The sequence below is a fragment of the Amblyomma americanum genome, chromosome 2 (assembly GCF_052857255.1).
Source record: "Amblyomma americanum isolate KBUSLIRL-KWMA chromosome 2, ASM5285725v1, whole genome shotgun sequence".
NCBI lineage: Eukaryota > Metazoa > Arthropoda > Arachnida > Ixodida > Ixodidae > Amblyomma > Amblyomma americanum.
This window is the reverse complement of record NC_135498.1, coordinates 105,952,086-105,965,921: the sequence shown is the minus strand read 5'-3', so window position 1 is coordinate 105,965,921 and position 13,836 is coordinate 105,952,086. Positions and strand designations below refer to the sequence as shown.

General features: G+C 50.5%; 1 pseudogene across 1 annotated transcript in view; it reads right to left on the bottom strand.

Moving 5' to 3' along the window:
• LOC144119970 (uncharacterized) overlaps positions 1-13,836 on the bottom strand; it is a 61,565-nt pseudogene that overhangs the window by 7,066 nt on the left and 40,663 nt on the right. Inside the window, exons 4-6 of the transcript XR_013312419.1 lie at positions 8,173-8,351; positions 7,289-7,454; positions 4,956-5,175 (exon numbers count right to left, since the gene is read on the bottom strand). The product of XR_013312419.1 is annotated as an uncharacterized LOC144119970 (transcript). The remainder of the gene's footprint in view (positions 1-4,955; positions 5,176-7,288; positions 7,455-8,172; positions 8,352-13,836) is intronic.

The following is a 13,836-nucleotide window of genomic DNA, read 5'->3' as shown; positions in this document are numbered from 1 at the left end:
ACAGACCACCTTGGTGTCGAACATGACTACCACCAGTTATGCTCATGGTTCGACCTCGATACTCCGTTTCATGCATTAGGTGCAACGCTGTAAAAGCGAGCGCTGTTGTTTGCGCTTCCTGCATTCGCGACCAAAAAGTAGTGCGTTCCTTGTGGTGGGCGAAACAGTAAATGCAAGCTTATTAGATGACATATTTGTCATGAGATTGATTAAATGCACTATTAATTGCTGACGACACGCTGTCGCTCTCTCGTGCCTTAGACCACTCGCCCACTGAAAAAGAGCGCAGTAACACGGCTCCCTTTATTTTTCCGTGCGGACTACTTCCGTACATTTCATAGTGTTGTACCTAATGTAAGGGACGGAGTGCAGCTTCATTGATGTTCAAACTGGCTGCCTCGGTGACGACTCGAAAAGCTAGCGTAGTGAAGATTTTATGCGTCGCATATTGCAATCACTCAGTTCAGCCCTTGGGCGCTGCCGGGCAGCCACCAAACCACGTGACGTGACGTCACGACAGCCGGAGGAAAAGCTGGGCCCCAACTCGCGCGGTCGCGCGCGGCCGCAGCCACCACCTGACTCCCGCTCCTCCCGATAGGGGCGCTGCGCCGGCGCGTGACGTCACGGAGGAAAAGCTGGGCCCCAACTCGCGCGGTCGCGCGCGGCCGCAGCCACCACTTGACTGCCACTCCTCCCGCTGGGGGCGCTGCGCCGGCGCGTGACGTCACGGAGGAAAAGCTGAGCCCCAACTGGCGCGGTCGCGCGCGGCCGCAGCCACCACCTGACTCCCGCTCCTCCCGCTAGGGGCGCTGCGCTATGATTGACGTCACGGCATATGTATAAAAGAGCTGCGCTCCTTCGCCGGGACACTCTTATACCCCTGTCACACGGGCATTTCGAGGGCCCACGAACCGATATTCTATCGACTCAAAGGCGATCGAGCGCTGCTACACGGGTAGTTTCAATGGCGATCGAGTCAATATTCTATCGAGTCAACGGAGCAGCACGGAACTCCATGGAGATATGCGACGCATTCTTGGCTTAACCAAGCTAAGCCTGGCCATTTTTTGCTTCAAAACGCGTTACAGTGCGCAGGTGTTGAGGCAGAATACAAATAAGTGGTAGAATACCTCTCCTCATAAAGCGGAGCACAAGTGTCAGAAAAGAATGAAAGATGGGAACAGCAGATACTGTAATAGATGAAGGAAACACGTTCACATCCAGACATGGCACCCGCCACGGTGGCTCAGTGGTTAGGGCCCTCGCCTACAGATCCAGACTATCCGGGTTCAAACCCGACCGCGGCTGCCGTGTTTCGATGATGATAATAATAATTGGGTTTTGGAGAAAGAAAATGGCGCAGTATCTGTCTTCAATATCGTTGGACAGCTGACCGGGCCGCAAAGGAAGGGATAAAAAAAGGAGTGAAAGAAGAAAGGAAGAAAGAGGTACCGTAGTGGAGGGCGCCGGAATAATTTCGACCACCTGGGGATCTTTAACGTGCACTGACATCGCACAGCACACGGGCGCCTTGGCGTTTTGCCTCCATAAAAACACAGCCGCCGCGGTCGGCTTCGAACCAGGGAAATGCGGATCAGTATCCGAGCACCCTTCCCCAAAAACCAATTTTCAATTTCAATTTTTCAGGAATGAGGCAGGGATAATACTGCGTCAGCAACTGCCTCGAGAACAAGATCGATGTCGGCGGTACTCTGTGACACTAATGGCGCATTCTAGTGGGAGAGCAGGCGCACTCGCGAGGACTCCCAAAAGTTCCCTCGCAAGGCCGGGTGCCTTCCAGAGCGAGAACAAGAGCAGGAGCATTAGGTACAATCGTAGAACATGTGTGGTTTCGCTGCACCGAGAGCAGTCAAGCGCGGTCCGGACTGTTCCCTCTTCAAACGCGAGAGTGGAGTCAACTGACATAAAAACGTCCTATCCTTGCTGTTTTGCTTCCTTTTTTCGTTCTCGGCGACGTCGAATATGACGGCTGCAAAGCGTTGGCGCTCGGATAGCTTTGTGGAATCGATGAGCTTCATCCGGAAGCATCTGTGGGGAGCGACGGAAGAGTGGCATCGCCCTGCCTAGGTGCTGTAAGCATTCGAAGACGACGGCGACGAAAGCAAAGAAAGCTAGAGTACGAGCTCTCATTCGATCTCTTGTTCCTCGTACAGCACGCGGAGAATGCTGGGAAAGCAAGCGTGGTCACGTGGCTTACTGCTCTCGAATCGCAGTGATCGTTGCAGTGGCAGGACAAGTGCTCCCTCACTCGGAGTGCTACTCTACTGCTCCTCCCTGCTCGACGCCTCTGCTCCCGTCCGCCCATTTGAATGCGCCATAATAAGTTCGGCATTTATAGCCACCTCCATCAACAGCTAATAAAAATGAAGAACGCTTAAGCTTCGTCTTTGAAAGTGGGACGCGACCATAGCCTGTTCGGCGCGACCTTGTCCGTTGGACAATTTAAGGAAAGGAAATGACGCCTGTCTCACATATCTCCGTGGACACCAGGAAAGGGTCGTAAGGGAAGAATAATGAAAATTGGTTTCAACGAAAGGAAATTATGCCTGTCTCGCATATATGGGTGGACACACCAACCGCGCCGTAAGGGAAGGAATATTTCCGACACTCGGTGCACACAACTACTACGACGCCGACTGCTTTTCGACCGAATGCACTGTATACGCTGTAAAGTAAAATTGGAGGACGCTTAAGCTTCGCCTTTAAGAGTGGAATGCGACAGCGCGTTGCAGCGCTCTCAGGGAGTCCACGGAACGCAATCGCCTTGCCCGTTGGACAAGTCACTCGGAGTCTATTGGAGGCCTCTGAAAACAACACAGACGCTCCTCCACTCTAGCACTCGTAGACGGCTGCGGTTCCATCCCATCTGCTCAGAATCGAACGTATTCTGACCCAGAAAGGTCGCCCACACCCGCGCCATCTGCCAAGCCAGCACAGTGCACGAAAAAGGTGGGTCTCAGTAGGTCCCACTCGATGGCGGTACGTCTGCACGTCAAGCACAGAAATTTACCGGAAACGCATGGTACTCGCTCAGTCCCGACATCTGTTTTTGCATGCTTATAATTACTCATGTACGTCTCAGTAAAGATCTGGAAGATACGTTGCTAGGAAACCCGTGGATTCACTAGACACGCCTTTATCGATGACTAAACTTCGATCAGTTTTCGCAAAGTGGAAGCACCCCCGTCTCGAACGCCAAAGGCCCTGCTTGTTTTGTGGACTAGACCCCGGATCCCTCCACTGCGGCACCTGTTCCTTTCTTCTCTTGGTCCCTCTATTTCTTCCCTTACGGCACCGCGGTTCAGGTGTCCGCAGATATATAGTATACTCTAGGCATTATAGGAGAGGTGAGACAGATACTGCGCCATTTCCTTTGCCCAAAACAAATATTCATTAGCCGCGGTGGCTCCAAGGTTAGGACGCTTGACTACTGATCCGGAGTTCCCGGGTTCGAACCAGACCGCGGCGGCTGCGTTTTTACGGAGGAAAAACGCTAAGGCGGCCTTGTGCTGTGCGATGTCTGTGCACGTTAAAGATCCCGTGGTGGTTGAAATTATTCCGGAGCCCTCCACTACGGCACCCCTTTCTTCCGATCTTCTTTCGCTCCCTCCTTTATACCTTCCCTTACAGCGTGGTTCAGGTGTCCAACGATATTTGAGACAGATACTGCGCCATTTCCTCCCCCCCCCCAAAAAAAAAAAACAATTAAGCTTTACTGGCCTCGAACTTGCGATTACACAGTAGCGGTGCTCCGAGGATAGACATGACATCACAACGTGCGCCTCGCGGCGGATATTTCTCTCTCCCTCTCTCTAGTCACTACTGCGCGTGCGCCACTAGTAGCACCGAGCCACAGGTGTTCCGCCGCTGCGCAGTGCCGCGCCTTTCCTCAAAATCCAACTTTCGATTTTCAGTTTTCTCTTTCTTCCTTCCTTCCCTCTTTTATCTCTTCCCTTACGGCGCGGTTCTGGTGTCCACCGAAATATGTAAGACGGTTACTGTTCCAATTTCTTTCCCAAAAAAACAAACAAAAAAAGTGAGCGGACGGCTTTCATAGAGTTCATTGGCGTTGACAACTTTGCAAAGGCCGTTCATTTCACGAAAGGAAAGGCGCCCAACCGGCTCCGTGGGTCAGTAGAGACCGTAATCTCGCTTCCATGTACGTGGTGATGGAGTCCAACTGCAAAAGCCTGCTTTCATTCCGTTCCGCACACTGGAGAGGCAGCGCACCCTCCCTCTCACCCGGGGTGGTGGCATGCAGTTAATGGTTGATCGCGAGAATTGACCACCAAATGAACGCTGCAGCCTAGCTATTGCTGCAGTGCCGCATGTCAGCCACAACGCTGTCAGCGGTAATGCGTTTAGGCCCCATCTCTCTCTCAGCACCGCCAAATGCATCAAAGCACGAATGAGGCGTCCACCTATCCAGGGAACCAGTTATGCACCCTTGCTTTGCTCAAAGTCCTCGCCGTCTAGAACAATGCCAGCGCCATCGCCAATGAACACAGTGAAACTAGGGAGCGCTACAATCAAGGCAAGGCGACAAGACCGCATAAGAACACCACGAGACACGAGCACAATATTGCGTATTGCGTTCGTGTGTCGTGGTGTTCTAGTGTGGTGTTGTCACCTTGTCTTGATTGTAGCGCACCCCTGTCTCAGTATGTACGACACACTAGCCCCCTACAAAGGTTGAACACAGTGAACCCCAACATCTTTCGCTTTGTATATCCTAGATGAGCTGAGCTAATCCACATTAATTTTTTTATTCATAGTGTGTGCATGGATTTTTACGCAGCCCCCGAATATATCCGACGCGCGGTGCGCACTACTACGAAGCCGACGGCTTTTCGACGGAACCAGTTGTATACGCTGTCGCGTGAAATTCAAGAGCGGGGCGTCCAATCGCTGGGCTCTCGGTTGCAGTCACTCACCGTGTTGCGGCTGAGCCCAGCGGCTGCAGTTGGTAGTCCAAGTCGTCGTTGCCGTCAAGCATGGCCTGCGCGCCGAGCGTGTCGATGCGGAACAGGAACTCGCCGAAGATACCCTCGTGCGAGCCCTCGTCGGTGTCGCGTTCGGGCGCGTGGACCAACATCAGGTCGGAGCACAGGACCACGCAGTCGGGCGGCAGCAGCTCGCGCAGGCACCCCACCACTGCGCGACAGATAGATCGAGAAAACGCGGCGCCTTCGGGCCTTGTTCGAGATCAGCCATTGCGGTTCCGTTGCAGGAAATGGCGATGCCCGCTTTTTTACAACTTCCGATTATGGGGCGCTTGTGTGCCAGCGCTGGAGGCTGACTTTTTTTTTACATCAAGAGCTCTACTCCTTGGGGTACAACTTCCGATTCGTTGTGCACAAGACAGTGACATTCAATGCCTCACATTGTCAAACCGAACTTAACTGTGTGGTGGTGGTGTGGCCGAACCTACGGTAGTAAAACCACACGATCATGTGACTATAACCATTGCGTACCTGCCTTAGACCTCGACCCTTGAAATTTGATTTGAGAGAGAGAAAACCATGCTTAAGAGAGCTTTCGCTCGTAGAAATAGGTTCAAGCCACGTTGAACCCCAGCTATTTTTTTTCATCACCAACATTCTCGGTCAAAACTTTTGAATATTGAAATGTTGAAAGATATTGTTATGGAAATATTGAAGCTAACAGTCTATTATTCTAATGTGTAAAAAATATTTCTTTTAACGCCTTTCCACCGATCGCATCGAGCGTCAAGTCTGCCATAAAGAAAGCCAATAATGAGCGCTTTTGACGACATCGAAAGCGCTAAAAACAAAAAATAAAGAGTGCCGTCGGGTGGTCTGCGGATATATTGATTGTTACACTGAAATATTACATTCTAATATTAAACTGCGTTCATAAACTGTTTCCTGCTCAATACTTCTTTTGCCCAGATTTTTCTACGGACAAAGTACACTCGTACTGGTCATATAGCATTAATTATACGCACCCAGAGCGTGGCTATGACGAGACGCTTGTTTTAAAGAGAAAGCTTTACTGGCCATGAACTTCCAATTTCGCCGTAGCGGGGCTTCGAGGAAGCACATGACGTCACAACGCGCCTCGCTGCGAGAATATTTCTCGCTCCCTAGTCCCTACTGCGCATGCGCCACTAGTAGCACCGAGCCACAGGTGTTCCGCCGCTGCGCAGCGCCGCTCTTTTCCTAAAAATCCAACTTTCAATTTTCATTTTCTTTCTTCTTTCCCTCCCTCCTTTATCCCATCCTTTACGGCGTGGTTCGTATGTCCACCGCGATATGTGAGACGGTTACTGTGTCATTTCCTTAACTCAAAACCCAAACAGAACAAATGAGCCGACGGCGTTCATAGAGTTCATTGGCGTTGACAACTTTGCAGAGGCCGTTCATTTTCTCGAAAGAAAAAGCACACAACCGGCCCCGTGGGTCTGTGGAGACCTCAATCTCGCTTTCATGTACGTGGTGTTGGTGTCCAACTGCAAAAGCCTGCTTTGATTGCGTTCCGCACAGTGGAGAGGCAGCGCGCCCTCCCTGCCGCCCTTATGAGGTGGCATGCACTTAATGGCTGATCGAGAGAGACTGATCACCAAATGAACGCTGCGGCCTAGCTATTGCGGCAGCGCCGCATGTAAGCCACAACGCTGTCAACGTTAATGCATTCCGGCCACATCTCTCTCTCACCACCGCCAAATGTATCAATGCACTATCTCCTTTATTGTTTTTAATTTTAATGTTTTAATTTTAATGTTTTGCTTTGTTTCGTTTCATTGCTTTTTGTTTTTGTTTTTGTTGAGCTGGTACCATATGTTGTACAAACTGTTCTTGCCCCCGCCTTATGTAATGCCCACGGGCCCTTAAGGCTTCAATAAATGAAATGAAATGAAATGAAGGCGTCCACGTATCCAGGGAACCAGTTATGCACCCTTCCTTTGCTCAATGTCATCGCCGTCTACAACAATGTCAACGTCTAGAACATTGTCAACGCCAACGCCAATGAACACAGTGAACGCCGAAACCTTTCGCTTTGTATATCGTGTATTAGCTGAGCTAATCCACATTCATTCTCCTAGTCGTTGCTTCTCCATCCCTTGATGCATGCACTGCCCCGATAAGAATACTGTTGGCTGAAAGCGTCTACATCAGCAGCCAGCTGCATAGCGCCCAAATCCTAAAGACACCCCAAGGAGAGACTTCAGAACATCGAACGCGCTCGTTAAGGTTCGTTAATCCTCGCATCGCGGCCGCTATTTACATAGGCCCCGTGGACTTACCCCTCTTGTCCTCGTTGAGGTCTGCGTGGCACGAGATGAACACGAGGGATGGGTGCATGCCGGCCATTCTGGGGATGTTGCGAAATCTCGTAAACTTGGGGCAGAGGGAGTCCACGCAGGGGTGCACGATGGGCGCCGGCAGCATAGCGGGCAGCTCCTCCGGTTCCTGCGCACGCACACGTGCACGAGAAATACATAACTTCACAGCGCGTGCAGTGGCGCTTTGTTTCGCGTCGAAGATGGTGCTGTCTGGCAGCTGGGCGTCAGCTTTAAAAACGGGATGGAATCATGGCTGCCGAGTGTTTATTCATAATTACCACCTGCGGTTGTACCGGTGTCGAAACACTGCACAAGTCTCGAAATCCGACTCGACATGACTAAAAACTAGGAGTCAAGCCATTGGGTAAAAACTGGCTGAGACGTTGACTACAGACTTTCGATTCAGAAATCAAAGGCCCAAGCCCTGCATCATACTGATGCCAGGACTTCGCAAAGCTAATGTATATATAGGGACGCGCTGATTGTCGGAAACTCGGAGACACGACGCTAAAGGTACTGAACTAAACTGCTCAATACTGCTAAAAAATTTCTTTCAGCTAAAGAAATTCTACAAGGCGCCCCCCGGCTTAAAGACGCCGTTCTGATTTCTTGGAACAGACGCTGCTCCGATTTCTTGACACAGACGCTGCTCCGATTTCATTGATCAAGCTGCAGGCTACGCTTTGGACCGCATGAGCTCTACCAGTGTTCTCACTTCAGTGGTAGGTTACACAGCACGTTACACAGCATGAAAATTGCTATTAGCTCAAAACGCGAAGTCCCCGCCCAAATCTGCAGCGATGACGTGTCGGCTGAAAATCGCGAGAGGTCGAAATGGAACTCACCTGCGCACGACAGACGGAGACTGAGAGCATCCTGCGCAGCCGAGGTAGAACCACAGAGCGCCACAGCCGGGACACACACGTGAACAGCTCCTGCGTGTCCAGGAGGCCGAACACGCCCTCCGCCGCGAAGTTCTTGGCGGCGGGGACGTGGCTGGCGTTAATGGCGAGCGCCCGCCGTCCTGTTCAGCCGACCCTGTCGCAGTGACGTGGCTTGCGGATCATTCTAGAGCTTCTGATCGTGCTGCTCGTCCCAGCAAGGTGGCGCGTGCTTCAGCTTGAATTTCTTCTCCGCCTCCTCCCTCACATAATGCCTCGTTGAGCGCGGCAGAAGTTGGCAGAAGAAAAACAAAAATTAATTATTTTAAAGTTCGGGGACATCACACAAATGAAAAATACGCCGGTTAAAAATGCTTCAAAATTGAAAACTGTTTTTCTTAGGAAATAAAATAGCGCAGTAATTTACCATTTGCGAAAAACCGAGCGCCACCTGTCGTGCAAACAGGGAAGCTCCGCAGGCACTCTTGGTTGGAAAGGGGTTCCCTACCAAACAAGTGCAAGGCAGCGTTCAGCAGTTCACGTGCGCTTGTTTTGTTGTTTTAGTGTTGCTTCTTTGACGGAACCGTGCGTCTGCTAACGAAAGAGCATCTACATTTTTAGAAACGGGGTGAAGCGCAGAGTTTTCGCGTTGTGGCCTGAAAAACGACCATATATGGCAATACCTGCACTATGCGACCTCAAAGGAACGCCAAATAAGCAAAATGGAATTGTGCATGAATGTGCGCCTATGCGCGAACGAATGATGGAACAATATGATGGAATGCACTTCCCTCAAGGTGGTGGTTGTTGTTGTTGCTATGAACGGGGGGGGGGGGGGGGGGGTAGGGATACTGGTCCCGACGTATGTTAACCCTTTGGGCATCACTCTTGGGGACCAGGGGAGGGGGAAGGGGATGTAGGGGGGGGGGGGGGATTTTTCCTAATGCGCACAGACGTTTCTTTGCGCTTCCTTGATAGGGCAGGAAAGAGAGAGAGAGAACCTCTTTAATGCAAAAACAGATAATTTAGCCAGCGTTTAAAAATCACTGGATGCTACTCTGCGCGGTTGAGAGAATTTGGGAAATCAAGGCGAAAGGTGTGCAGTGAGGAGAAACTAAAATAAAGGAAATAAAAAGTGAGAAGATAAAATTCAGCAATCAAATACATATTAAGGTCCTCGGCGAGTAATGATGTTACATATGAAAGCATGAAGTGCATAGTCCGACAATGGGCCAAGGAAGTTCACTACGTGATGAATGCATGAAGATAACATGCAAGATGAAATTAAAGGTTGTCAAGATGTCCAATGTCCTTTGAATATAGAAATATAAAGTTTCTCCTAACTTCATACAGCGCCTTTTGCCGCTGGCCACAATTACCGGATTAGTAAACGACCCGTTGTACTATCTCAATCAGGGCTCGTGATGATACGGCAGAGCGTTGTTTTGCCGTTGTCATACTCTCGCTGTTCAGATAGCACAACTTGAGATTGTAGCATTTGTGATGAATGTCCATACAAGTGTCTATCATTCGGTTTTCACCGAATACGCATGTGCGTCGATTGCAAAACTCCTCTAGAACGACCGAGCTGTGCGCACTTGGAAGCAAGCGCGAAATGTAGCAGGAATAGCCGTTTCGCAACGTGCTCGATGCGAGCATTACTGTCCCCACCAACGGCTTCATCTTTTGCGCCCTGTATGTCATCGCGGCTTTTCTCACGGCCAAATCACGTTGTTGCAAAACACATGGTTAGTTTAGATAGAAACGCGTTGCAGTTACAAGGCAGTTACGTGGTAGTTACAGCTCACATCCGTCGCCGCACTACAGAGCAAGAATGCACGGCCGGCTCAAGTTTTCAAACCAAAACCAAATCTCCTACAGAGGGCGCTCCCTGCGCCTTCACCGCGCATGCGCAGAAAATTTTTCCGAAAATGGTTGTCTCCCTTGTCTAGGTGGACACCCGAACCACGCCGTAAGAGAGGAAGAGATGAAGAAGGAAGTAAAAGAAGAAAGGAAGGAAGTGACGTGGTAGTGTGAGTTGCTCCGGAATAATTTCGGCCACCTCGGGATCTTTAACGACCCGCCGCAGTGGCTGAGTGGTTCGGGCGCTCGGCTACTGATCAGGAGTACCCGCGTTCGAACCCGACCGCGGCAGATGCGTTTATGGAGACAAAACGCTAAGGGGCGCGTGTGCTGTGCGATGTCCGTGCACGTTAAAGATCCCCAGGTGTTCGAAATTATTCCGGAGCCCTTACAACGGCACCTATTTCTTCCTTTCTTATTTAACTCCCTCCTTTATACCTTCTCTTACGGCGCGCTTTATGTGTCCGCCGATATATCGGACAGATACTGCGCCATTTCCTTTCTCGAAACACCAAATATTATTATTATTATTATCCTTAACGACGAACTGACATCGCACAGCACACCGGCTGTCACGCACTTACGCTGTCGCAACGTGTAATGATCCTCCGCGCGCGCATTGGCTTAGTGTGGCCCGGGGAACGACGGGAGCGTCACGGAATCGCGACGAGTGATGTGTGTGACGAATGCGGTGCAGTGGAAACACTAGAACACCTGCTCCTTCACTGTGCCGCGTTCGCCGATGCTCGTTGCGATATGCTTGCGGCCTATAGTGCACTGGGCATACTACGAGACTCCCTCAAGACGCTATTGTGGCCGCAGGGCAGTGCGCGCACTCGTGGATGAACCTTGGTGAGCATCTGTACATTCCTCGAACACACGGGCTTCGCGTCCCGTCTGTTCTCCGTCAGGTAGTTACACGCAGTGACCGAACGCTCCGCGAGTTCTACCTTGTACTATTAATAACTGGACGCCCCACTGCAGTTGTCGCCAACACAGTGCTGTGCGCGTTTTAATTCCTCCAACATGAACTAATCACGCGCACAACCTGGACACATTTTTTATTGTTTAAATAGTTTGTATATATTACCTCTCCCCTATCCTCTCTTCCTATCCCCTCACCTCTTTCATTTCATTTCTCCATTCTGCCTGCTATCCTTTATTTCCGCTGCCTCAGCTCACGTGCTTCAGTATAGATGGTAGATGCCGTGACTAGCAAAAATATTTTCCTTCCTTTATGCTATTATTTTAATAAAAACCATTACCACCACCAGGATTGAAAATACTCAAAATCAATCATGAAATGAGCTCCGTGACTGCCACAAAAATGCCTACACGCATAAGTTTGTATTTTTTGCAGCATACGTGAAAGGTTAGCATGTCGCTGAGAAACGACGCGTTCACTGCCTATAGCGGTTCTGCAGTACGGCCTCATAAAGCATCTATATACCTAAACTCATGACGCTGATCCGATCTAAAAATCTTGTTAAATTTTGTAGTGTGCGGTACACGACTCAAAGTTCTCAAAATAAAGCATATATTTGTACCGTCAGCAAAAAAAGTTTACGTGGTGCCCATGTTTCAGGTATTGAGAAGGCTGGTGAATAGCTATCATAGCTTTTCATCTCCCTCTCGCGCCTCATATCCCACATTTCATCATCCTGTAATACATCCGGCCTTCGATCCGGGTCAACAAGCCTTCGGAATATGGTTAGCATCGTCTTTTCTTACCTATGCATGCCTGGGCCACCTGCAAATAATCCAAGTAAAATGTATTATTCATGTTATTAAGGTGTGCAGGTAGAGAAAGAGAAATAACTTTATTGGCACCCGTCAGCCAATTTGACGGGTGTCAAGTCACTGTAACTCCGAATCATTCTGCCCGTAGCCGACAGCCGGGATCTCTTGGATTGCGGCTCCAGCCATGGGCAGACCGATGACTTGACTCTAGTTTTGTTCTTCCCGGTTGAGCGGCAGTGCCTTCCAGGTATCTCTACTTGTGTTCGGCTCTCCATAGCTAGGGAAAGTCCACACCTTCTGGGCGAAGTCCGCAATTCCATCGCATTTCTTGCACCGAGGGCTAAACACCTCGGGGTGCCGTCGGCTTTAAAGCTGCGCATTCGGATAGACTCCCGTTTGCAGTTTCATCCATGCTACCTCTTTTCTCTTAGAAAGTTTCTTGTGTACACTTGGGTACGACTGACATTCCAACCTGTAGTAATTAAGGATCTCCTGACACGTATTAAGCTCTTCACCGAAATGTAGGGGCCGCTCGGAAGAGGCACCACTGAGATCCCGGAGAGTAGGAACAAGTGAAGGCTGTAGTGGAGGGCTCAGGAATAATTTCGACCACCTGGGTATCTTTAACGTGCACTGAAATCGCACAGCACGCGATCGCCTTTGCGTTCCGCCTTTATCGAAACGTGGCCGCTGTGGTCGGGTTAGATTCCGGCTACTCTGTGTCAGTAGCTGAGTGCCCTATAACCTCTGAGCCACCACGGAGGGAGTGAAAGAAGGAAGAAAGAGGTACCGTAGTGGAGGGCTCCGCAATAATCACGACCACCTGGGGATCTTTAACGTGCAGTATCGCACAACACACGAGCGCATTTTGCATTTCGCCTCTATCGAAAGGCGGCCGCCGTGGTCGGGCTTAACACGGGTACTCCGGCTCAGCAGACGCGTAACCCTTGCCATTCTCGTATTCCGCGGCGTCTGCATATAAAATACTTCCTGCCTACCTTCAAACCTAGCCTGCGGGGCTCTGGCTCTGTCCCTACGTCTGCCCTCGTTATGCACCGGGTGCATGTTTTGGGGCAGCAGAGGTACCCAAGCTTGTTCCTAACCAATTGGGGAGATTTTTCCGTGCTCCTGGAGCAGACCCGGAGCTCTTGCTCCAGCTTCTCCAAAACACTGCGACTCCTGCGACTGCGCACTCGTCGCCGGTATAGGAATGCTCGAGCCGCTTTCATGAGCTCATCCAGAGTGTTGATATTCTGAGGCTCAAAGTGTGGTTAGTGGACGTGTCTGAGGCAGTGGTGGGCAGACTCAGCTCATGCTTCGAACGAACATAGGAGTCGTGGAGGCATATCTAGAGCCCATCGGGATCCGGTGTTCTACCGGAAAGTCGGAAGCTCTCTCCTCGCCGTCGATGTTGTCGCGCAAGAATAAAAATCCGGGACGTGGAATGGACTTAAGAATAAAGGGTAACGTCATTCCTATGGCGGTGAGCACCTGGGACTGAAAATTCGGGCGAATATTCTGAACTGATGCAGAGACTCGAAGCCACCACGAGCCAAACGCGCAGGCTTCTCAAGAGGATAGCCAACAAGCACACAGGCTCGATGGAGGCATATCATCTTAGACTGATGGAGTCTTTTGTGATTACCAGAGTATTATAGGTCACCCCATATTTAAAGCTTCACAAGGCAGAGAATGAGGAGCTGGACATTATTATAAGGAAGGGGAATAAAACGGCCCGTCCCCCAAACACGGAATAATAAAAATAATTGGTTTTGGGGGAAAGCAAATGGCGCAGTATCTGTCTCATATATCGGCGGACACCTTAACAACACCGTAAGGGAAGGGATAAAGGAGGGGCTGATAGAAGCCGTGACGTAGTGGAGGGCTCCGGAGTAATGTCGACCACCTGGGGATCTTTAACATGCACTGACACCGCACTGCACGCGGGCGCCTTCACTTTTTTCTCCACAAAAACGGCTACGCCACGTAGCTCAAGGGCGGCCACGAAGCTCAATGGGTGCCACG